We start from the raw sequence: 10,659 nt of genomic DNA on the forward strand, positions 1-10,659 counted from the left end.
GGGTTCACAAACACAAATCAAGTACTGAACAATAGTACTTACTACAGATAAGCAAAGTTGCACTAACTAAACTCTGCAGACTATTTCTTGCCACCGACCTACAGGATGAACCCCGCATAACTGACCAGGCCATGGACTTCGTGTGAGATGTCTACATGCACCATCACCATGTTGTCAACCTTGGAGAACCTAACAGAGTGGTCTTTCCACTCATAAGCATGATGATGAAGACAGGCCGCATCAGATTTGTTGGGAAGCTTTACAAGAACCACACCCTTCATAATCGAAGGCACAACCAGGAAATTGTTGTGGTCAAGTACAGCCTCGAGAACACACCTGACAACAATGCTACAGGAAAACACTAGTTCAGGACACGTGGCGACAAGGACACAACAGCTGGATAGTTCAGCAGTAGAACTCATCATCAGGTCTTCCAGTTCACACGGCATGACTTTGAGAACTTCATCTCCACCGCGGACCTGGTTCTAATTCAAACAGAAACCATATTTCATTACTACCTCCGTTCAGAAATATAAGATGATTTTCGATATTATACTCCATATATGACTACATATACGCACAGAAATGAGTGAACAAAGACACTAGAACATGTCTTCAAAGGCATGAGAGCAGAGGGATTACATGAAATATCCATAACACAAGTTACTGAGGCAAATATACCCTCTTAAAAGGTAGCATTAATGTTCATAAAGTACTCCCTCCGTCCCAAAATTCTTGTCTTAGATTTGTCTAGATACGGATGTATCAAGTCACATTTTAGTATTAGATACATCCGTATCTAGACAAATCTAAGACAAGAAATTTGGGACAGAGGGAGTAGTTGAAAGTAATCTATAAGAAATCAGTATCAACCTCTCGCATGTTTTGGTCAAAAGAAGAATTTAGAACCGTCATTTGGCACACTAAAATCATATGCAAGATCACCCAGAAAGTTCTACTACCAGTACTAGTACTGTGTGTTAGATGAAAAAACACGATCAAGATCGAGTAAAAGATCGTCAACAAGAGACATTACCTGGACTTGCTTAATGAGGGATCCCAGAGAGGGGGGCTTGGACAGGGCGATGGCTTTGAGCTTGTCTGCGGTAGTCTCAGCGGGGTGCTTGCGCTTCTTCATACCATGAGCCTCGACGGTTTTGGCCAGAGCCATAGACATCACGTCGGCCGGTGCTCCGGCGTCCATCCAAGAGAGGAAGCTGAGAGAGAAGAGTGAAAGGAGGAACAAGATGAGGGAGAAGCAAAGTGAGTGGGGGTTTTCTTCAAGAGAGGAAGCTGAGAGAGAAGAGTGAAATGATGATTGCTTCATCCGTCCAACTTACTGCTGGAAAGGAGGGGGCTTTGTGATTTGACGGCTCATTGGGCATTACTGCGGCGGTTCGATCGGGGTAGTCTACCTTCACTCTACTACGGAGTAATTTAGTGCATGGCTGGAGGACCCAGGTGCTGGCTGTCCCATACGTCGGCGAAAGTGAGTAATTTAGTGCATGGCTGGAGGAGGATCCGTACGGTAGAGCGTGTCCACTTTTTTTCATTCTGAAGAAAAAAATGATTACAACAAGCGTTTCCACTCTTACGATGGAGGAGTGCGAAACACGGCAGCCACTTGAACATACACAGTGCTCCTACTACTAGGCATGTGTAGTGGTTCATACATCAGTACTACACAATCTTGTTGCTGTGTTGTGCGCATGTCAACTACTCCTATATGTAACATAGTACCGCTTTTTCGACTGTCCGGTCGAGAATGAATGGTGAGATCAATGTTAACATAACTAGGTCCACAGCGCACGGAGAGTACTGTGCTACAGTAGTCCATGAAACATGAACCATATGAAGCACATCCTATAGTGTTAGACAGGGTGTATGAAGGGTGCACGGGATGGGAGCAAAAGTTCCCTTCTCGACCCACTTTTGGGTGTTTGGCAGAGTGCATGAAGGGTGCATGAGTCTACACTAGTAGGTTGACAAAAATACACGAAGAGAAAACAACTATATTGAGATGAGAATGCAACCAAACACACCCACACGCTTTGTGCTACAGTGACAGATCTGCATCGTCTGAGTTTGATCCAACGGTCATGTTGCACCGAGACATGGACATGCCCATGCAGAGGGCGCCTAAACACCACCGAAGTCCCTCTGCTTCTCGAGGTGCATGACGTTGGTGATGCAGGGTGCAACCGCCCGCAGAGCCCGCTCCCGGTCGACGAGAGCCAGCTCGTCAAAGATGGCGTCCAATGGCACGAATGGATTCCGGTGACGGAGCCCTCAAAGGATTAGCCCGGCAACGGCGACGACAGTGCGCAACCACTCCTTGTCCAGCTCAGCCCCCACCATCGCACGGAGACGGCTCAGCTCCTCGGAGATATAGGTGAAGAAGGAGACCAGGTCAGGAAGCCGCAGCTCGTTGAAGTCGACCGGGTGGTCGAACGGGTTTAGCCCGACAGCCGGCATCGTCGCGCTAGCACGACGGTAGGCATCGCGCAGCCGCAACACGTGCGTGGCAACTTGGTTCACCAAGTGGCTGAGGCAATCCTGGACGTCATCACGATCGGCCCGCCCGCGCTCCAGCCGGCTCCCCTGACGGCCTATCGTATCTCCCGCTTTCTGCAGCAACACCGCCGACGCCTCGAGCATCTTTGTGGTGGACGCCTGCCGCTTTTGAAGCTCCGTGAACTCCCACACATAATGGAGGAGCATGGCACTCCTCTCCTCCTTGAGCTCACAGAGCTCCACATCCTTGGCCCTGAGCTCCGCATCCTTGGCATGGAGCTCCTGTGTCAGGCGCCTCACCTCGGACTCCGTGATCTGCTGCACCGCCATGGCACCAGGTAGAAGCAATGGGGAGAGGAAGCAAAGGGGGCGAAACGGATGAAAGGCAATGCAATCTACGGGAAGGCGGAGGGAGCCAGCCGAGGAGCAGGGAATCTTTTGGTTTTCACCATGGTAAAACACCAGTCGACGGCTTCTCACATCAGGGAGCAGTGGGTTTTTACAGGCGGAGTCATCGTGACTAATTGCTACCGCGCCTGCTCCTGTCAATCAAAAAATTAAAAATCCTGTCGCGCCTGCTCCCATCAATCAAAAAATGTAAAATCCTGCCGCACCCAAACACCAGAGCAACGCCGCGGTGGATATTTAAATTTACCTGCTGGCAAGTAGATAAAAAAAGGGGTGAAAAAACAAATGTGGCGGCGGCCTAGCTAATCGGTCGAACTAGCCCAACTAGCTAGCCACCGTGATTCACTGATGTACTCGGCGGGAAAGGTGGTCTTTCGTGATTTGATGACTCATTTACTTGCTTCGGTGCTACGACCGAGGAGGACCCAGAAAATGCGCGGTAGGGCGTCCCACGTCAGGAAGAATATATGCGTGCACCACCCGGGAGGACCCCGAAACCGCGCGGGAGGGTGTGTCATGTCTCGGCATGGAGGAAAAATGTGCGTGTAAAAATATACTGTATCAGACGTAGTACCTATGGTTCGACCTCGGGACCCAGCCAGTCAGTCGAAAACACCCCACTAGCCACACAACTTCATTATGCAAACGTGGCACGGTTAGCTCCGTCTCGACCAGCCGCAATGTCTCTTGTTCTAGGCGATTCTTCTATTTTCCAAGCTTTTTTAGTTGTAATAACACCACGGCAAGCTAGCGCCGCTCTTCGTGTGTGCCCGTGCAAAGGTTAGACGATGGAGAGAAGAGAGATTGAGATCGCAGACCTGGGACCACCCGTAAGTGAGACAACGGTCATGCACGTGTTGACGAGGCACTCCCTCTACTCTACTCAACGCAAGTACTGTATAAAATCAAGTTATGGCACAAAGCCAACAACCGTTAGTTTTTTCAGGCTATCGACTTACGCTTTGTAGTCCAGGTTGCCAGTTCGAATCTCGTCTTTCAGATTTATTAGTTTTAGGTCCAAATTTGATTAATGACAAGTGGGACCCCCGTGTGTTGTTCTGATATTTCAGTGTAGGATGGTTTTTTTGAACAAACACTCTGCGCGGTTAGACAAGTAACGACACGAGTTACACGTATTTTGCAAGTTTACAAACAAAAATGACAGCCGCATAGAATATCACATCCACCCCGCAGCTTAGATATTATGGTGATACGAGTTTTTACACCGTTGGAAGTGAGATCCAATGGCTTGGGAGTAGTCTTTGTAATTATGCGCAATTTCCAAACTCTCCAAAGTTTTTTTTGCAAATAAAACATTCAGGCCTCGTGTGTGCCACTGCATCTTCGATCCAACGGCTCCCCGGTGCTAATATTAGGTGCTCTCCATAGCTTAATTACCCGCTACGGTGATATGAGCATCTAGGTCGTATGATCATTGATCAGATGGCACATGCATAGTACTTGTACTTTCTGCGCATTTCCAAAACTCTATCAGCCGTATATTGCAAAAACATTCAAACCTCCTACTGTGGGCCGTTAGATCTCAGTGAACTCGTATCACCATAGAATCTACGGTGCGGGAGCACCTCATACTCTCCCGTGCGAGAAAACATAAGGTGCTATCGCAGCTTGGATGCTACGGTGATACGAGCTTGGAGGTCGTTTGATCTAAGATCCAATGGCATCTGAGCAGTCTTTGTGCTTGTAAGCAGTGGCCGAACTCTTTTGGGGCTTTTCTGCAAAAAACCATTCGAACCACCGAGGAGGTGTTGGGTCATAAATCCAACACCTCCTAAGAGCTTGTATCACCAAAGCATCTAAGGTGTGGTGGCACATGATATTCTTACATACATGAGAATATGATGTCCTCCTTCATCTTAGATGCTACGGTGATACGAGTTTCGAGGTCGTTGGATATGGGATCAAAGGGCATCTAAGTAGTTTTTGTACAAATTGTGTGCAATTCTCAAACTCATCAAGGTTTCCTGCAAAAAAATTAAGACACATCATGTGAGCTGCTATATCACAGATCTACAAGCTCCAAGCAACTCATATCGGCATATAGCATGTAAGGTATGGGGGCACATGATATTCTCCCGGGGAGGAGGGGTGGGGGTGCACAACCAATCGATGGTTGGGAGGGTGGGAACAAATATAATCTAAACAACCCTAAACAGAGCTCCACAATTTTATCTAAGGTCGAGGGGTTGACCCCCGACAATCATAGCTCCGCCTAAACACAATATTTGCATGTACTGTAGTACTAGACTTAATATTCATGTTTCAGTTTCATGTTCATTTTAAATATTGAACTGAGGACCATGGATGTCTTACATTTTACTCCCTTCGTTCCTAAATATTAGTCTTTTTAGAGGCTTCAAATGGACTGGCACGTACGGATGTATATAGACATATTTTAGAGTCTAGATTCACTCATTTTGCTCCGTATGTAGTCACTTGTTGAACTCTCTAAAAGACTAATATTTAGGAATAGAAGGAGTATTTTTGAACTCGTGTCATACATGCATGGGTTGGAAAAATAGATGCACTATACTTATTGGATTGTTGTTGTGTTCGTGTGTGTGTGTCTGTGTGTGTGTGTGTGGTCATATGCTTGATACATACAAAGTTTTCTCACCTTCATATTGTTCATCTTTTAAATTTGAATTTGCATTGGAAAACTTACTAGGGATACCATGAAATGTGAAATCCACGTTGAGATCACTATATCACAAATTCACTCTAATTCAACGACTCGTCATAAATCAATTACCACGTTGAGATTAGTATTTGCAAGGAAAATACGGGTATTGTAATACACATAGATTCGTTCGGCAATTTAAAAGGTTCCTTTCGTATTCTCAAATGGTAGGACCCAACGGCGTACCAGCCAGACCTTGGCTCGTGTTGATCCTAAAAAACGGGCTCGTGGCCTTCGGTGGCGTGCGTGGTACGCACATTAGGCAACCCCAACCAGTCGAGCCTCAGCGTTTCAAGTCGAAATATCTGGCGGCCAGAATTCTAGCCCTAGGAAATTCCCCTCATGTCCCCGGTCCATAATGACTACCGATGAACAATGGAGGGATGCTTTAGTAACTAGACAACGTTACCTACCGTGCCGAGCACGGTTCAATTCCCTCGGTCGCCGCTCGTCAATGTCACCCGTCAGCTGCATTGCCTAGTACTACTACTACTACACCAGGATGAGCACATAATTGAGCCCGTTTGTTCGTGCCTAGTACTTTTTTTGTTCGTGCCTAGTACTTGAGTTAATATATCAGGCAATGCACTGGTACGGAGGGATTATCCTTTTACTCCCTCCTTTCCGGTTTATAGGGCTTATCTCAAAATTTTAGTTTTCCCATTTTATAGGTCTCAGTTTGGTTGTTCTCCATCACATGTTCAGATTTCAAGGTGCAATAAATCATTACATGCAAGTATTAAGAGAAAATTGACCAATGCATGTACTTTATGCATGCATGCATTGCAATTAATGCATTCGTAAACACAATTTTTAAGGAAAACAAGCGCATTAATTGAGTGGTTTTGCAAACTACAACAATTGTTCCACCACTCACCATCTACCTTGGTTGGTGAGATTTTTGAATTGAGCCCTATAAACCGGAAAGGAGGTTTAACTAAGCAAAATATTTGACCAAATCCTTTCTTAAGAAATACAACAGGACAGATGTACGGCTTGAAAATTTATTGCATGATGCAGGTTATGATATTGTTTCGAATCCTGGGTCTTAAATTTCTGAAAATCCAAAAGGGAGCATAAATTCTTGAAACTGAGCATGGTCACGTGATATGGTACAAATATTACTTCGTAAGTTTTTTCTTCAATTCGAGACAAGCTGCTTATGACAAGTTGCACAAATAAAGAGCCAAGGTATTTTGGAACAAAGACTTGTCACGTTTTTTTTTGAGGGAAAAGACCTGTCACGTTAAGGCGAACGCTTTCACTATTGAAACCGTGGGCGTTTACGTGCCGCCACGAGTCCCCGCTTCTCATCGGCAGGTGCCGTCCCAGCAAGCGTGTGAGTCGATGGGAGGCGTGCGAGCAGACCGCTGCGCTGGCTGTCAGGGAGGCGTGCGAGCAGACCGCTCTGCAGACTCACCGGGAGGCGAGCCCTTTGACCAGGCTCCACTGCCCACCGTCGTCCCAACTACTCCCACTTTTAATGTCGCCGGCACCGCAGTTTAAAATCAACCCCGCACTACCCGGTATCGCTACAATCCTCTCTCTTCCTCTACGATTCTCCTATCGTCTACCTCCAACTAGCCTGACCTAAACGTACGCCATGCCGCATCACGATGGTCTACCCTTACTGTTCCAGTTTCATGAGGAAGACACCCAGCCGGAGTCTCAAGAACATAAGGCGCTTTGGGACGAGCTTGAACTGGCCTTGCGGGAAGACGCCGCGCCTGTCCCCGCTCCCGTTCCGGCTCCCGTCGCCCCGACTGCGCCAGCGCCCATCCCCGTGGCATTGATGGGCTGGGAGCCGCACATTGTCGCCGAGCATGATGCCACGGGGTTCCACGAGGTCCCCGCCGACTTTCACGCGCCCGTGCACCTGCCAGCGCATGCGCCTGCGCGTGCACTGACGCGCACGCCCGTGCCGGTGCCCGTGCACCTGCCAGCGCATGTGCCTGCGCGTGCACTGACGTGCGCGCCCGTGCCGGTGCCCATGCACACGAACGTCTCCGCCGCGCCATTGACAACGCTTGTCCCCACGCGGGTGCCAGTGCCCCCCTCAGCGGCATGGATGGCCGCCGTCGACAGCTTCCTTGCACCAACACCAGTCGCCTCCTCCCGCCAGTTGACTCGCTCCGAAGTCCAGAACATTTTGGCCTTCCTTGAAGCTAGGCCAACGTCCAGGAGTACGCCAACAACGGCGCACGACGCCGTCGTCGCCGTCGTTCAGTGACCCGACGACACACAGAGCACGGCAGAGGAGCCGCTTCCCACCGCGAGACGCCCCCGCCGCCGCCGCGTAATCTAAATTTGCCATGCGTTCGGATTTCCATGCTTAAAATCCGTACATTTATCATTTCCGTTTATTTTATATCGATCGTCGTATAATTTAAAGTCGGAGTCAGACTGAAAGAAATGTATGGTTTGATCGATTGAATGTTTTGCTAGAGCCGTATCAAATTAAATATAAAACGTCATCAAGCCACAAGTATTCCTTGTCATCCAACGACCTAGACTGCTTCAATATCGAGTGCTCAACACGTTTAGCGTGCAGTTAATTTCATGCCAAAAATAGTGCTAATCACATGACAACACGCAAATAATATCCTAGTAGTTAATATCCGCATGCACTTAATATACTTCCAAATTAACGTGCATTGCACGTACACACTGACTAGTGCTGCTAGTACGTGAAACTGGTGTCGTGACTTGTGAGTCGTGAACACGTGCAGATATGGTCAACGGCAACATCGCCCGCGAGTTCTTCCTGTTTGCCCGTGCGTCTAAACGCAGAAGGGGAGGGGGGAGAGAGAGCACACATGGAACCCACCAGTAAGTGAAGGCGAATAGTACTAAAAATAATATTACATGTTATCCATTAATTAGGCTGTGGTAATATAAAAACATTATGTGAACAAAGGGGGTACAACAAACATTGCTGTTCTACGTATGTTGCCTATTGATGTGCGGCTTGAAGGACCGGTCGCATGTTCGATCCTCGTCCTTTATTTTTTAATTTGTATATGGGTCCAAATTTTTTTCATGACATGTGGGCCCCTTGGTGTGTAGTTTGTAGCACTTTAATTTGTGGGTCGAAATTTGTTCCATTCCAAGTGGACTATTGGTGTGTAGTTTTGTAGCTTATTTATAATAATTAAAGAGAACAACATAGTTTTTTCAATAATACCATGGTGTGACGTTGAAGGTGAGAAAGGACGTGCGAGAGAGCGATGACCGAGCCAGAGGGAAATCAACTAGGGGAGTTGCGTGGGTTGCAACGGCGTTTGGAGTAGTTGTGGGCCGAATGCTACGAAAATATAATCTAAACCGACCGGACTAAATGCCTACACAAATTAATCCAAGGTTGGAGTGCCACTCAGAATGTAAATAGCTCCGGCTTTGCGAGGGATGGAGAGGTAGTAGCTTCAACACGTGGAAGATACGGTATGAGAAAGTGAGGTCAATCGAGAGACATATAGATAGAGAGACAAAGTGAGTGTGGTCCGACATTCATTGAACAAATATATATGCTCCGGAGAGATATTGTCCGATTGAGCTTTTGGTAAGGGTGAGGGTTGTAAGATAGAGCTTGAGAGATGATCCAGTCACAGACGTGTAGATATATTTTGTGCGTGGGAGGAAGCAAGGTCAACCGATCACATAGGGTCGCCGTGCGATCGAAAGAGTGAGATGGGTTGGAGAGAGTGACCTAGATAGACGATGTGCGTGAGAGAGTATACAATGTGAACAGGTCGAATTGGGCTCAAACATGGTGATATATCGTTTTTTCCGAGAAAGAGCAAGGTAAATCGAGACACACACACACACACACACACAGAGAGAGAGAGAGAGAGAGAGAGAGAGAGATTGAGTGAGCGTGGCCCACCATGAGGTCGAAAGAGTGGCGGCGGCTTGGATGGACTGACCTAGATAGGCAATCTGCGTGAGAGAGTATAGAGTGTGTCGATCGAGGCCCGAACAGGGAGATATATCATTTGTGTGTGAAAGAAAACGAGGTTAAACGAGACTCAGATAAAGAGAGTGAGATTGAGAGAGTGTGGCCCGCCGTGCGGAAGAAAGAGTGAGACAGTCTCGAGGGAGTGACCTAGATATACAACATGCGTTCGTGCGCACGAGAGGTTGGGGGGCTAGATAGGAAATGCATGTAATTAGCGCGAGAGGGTGAGAGGGAGAGGGGGGAGAGAGAAAGAGCTCGGCATGGGGTGCAATGGCGGGTGTGTGAGGTAAATACATTTGGTAACAGGAGTGGAAAAAGGGGTTGTGTAGTTGAGAGACTTAGAGATCGAAACATGGAGAGAAAGAATGAACGTGTGTTGGAAACCGATAGCTTGCTAAGGTGGTTAGGAAAGGAAGATTGACCGATACAGGAAGTATGTAGCGTTTGTGCGCGGGAGGGGGGGGGACTAAAAACAACATTTGAATGTACATAGTACGAGACTTAATATCGATGTTTCAATTCGGTGTACATTGTAAGATTTGAACCGAGGACCAGGTATACGGGTAATTATTTCGAATTCGTGCCATACTAAGTTTCGAAAAGTTGACATTGGCTCAATTTGTTGTGCTATTTTGTAGGTCATATGTTTGAATCCATCCAAAAGTTTTCTCACTACCATGGTGTTCATCATATACATATGAATTTGTAAAAAAGTAGCGTGGATACAGTGAAATGCGAAATCCACGTTAGAAGTAGAGATCGCTACATGACACACACTCTAATTCAAATAACTAACTACATGACACACACTCTAATTCAAATAACTAATTATATGACACACTCTAATCCACGTTAGCGTGGGTACCGTTTTGATTTTTTTTCAAATAACCCATTAATTAATTTATAGTACTCCCTATGTTCACTTTTATAAGACCTTGAAGACATTTCAGACAATGTGCAAAACAGTTCATTTTAAGTTGTCTGAAACGACTTACAAAAGTGAATGGATGGAGTATCTCGTTTCGAATGACTAATTATTGCAAGGAAAACACGGGCATGGTAATACATACAGATTCGTTTG

This window comes from Triticum dicoccoides, chromosome 4B, assembly GCF_002162155.2.
Source record: "Triticum dicoccoides isolate Atlit2015 ecotype Zavitan chromosome 4B, WEW_v2.0, whole genome shotgun sequence".
Lineage (NCBI taxonomy): Eukaryota > Viridiplantae > Streptophyta > Magnoliopsida > Poales > Poaceae > Triticum > Triticum dicoccoides.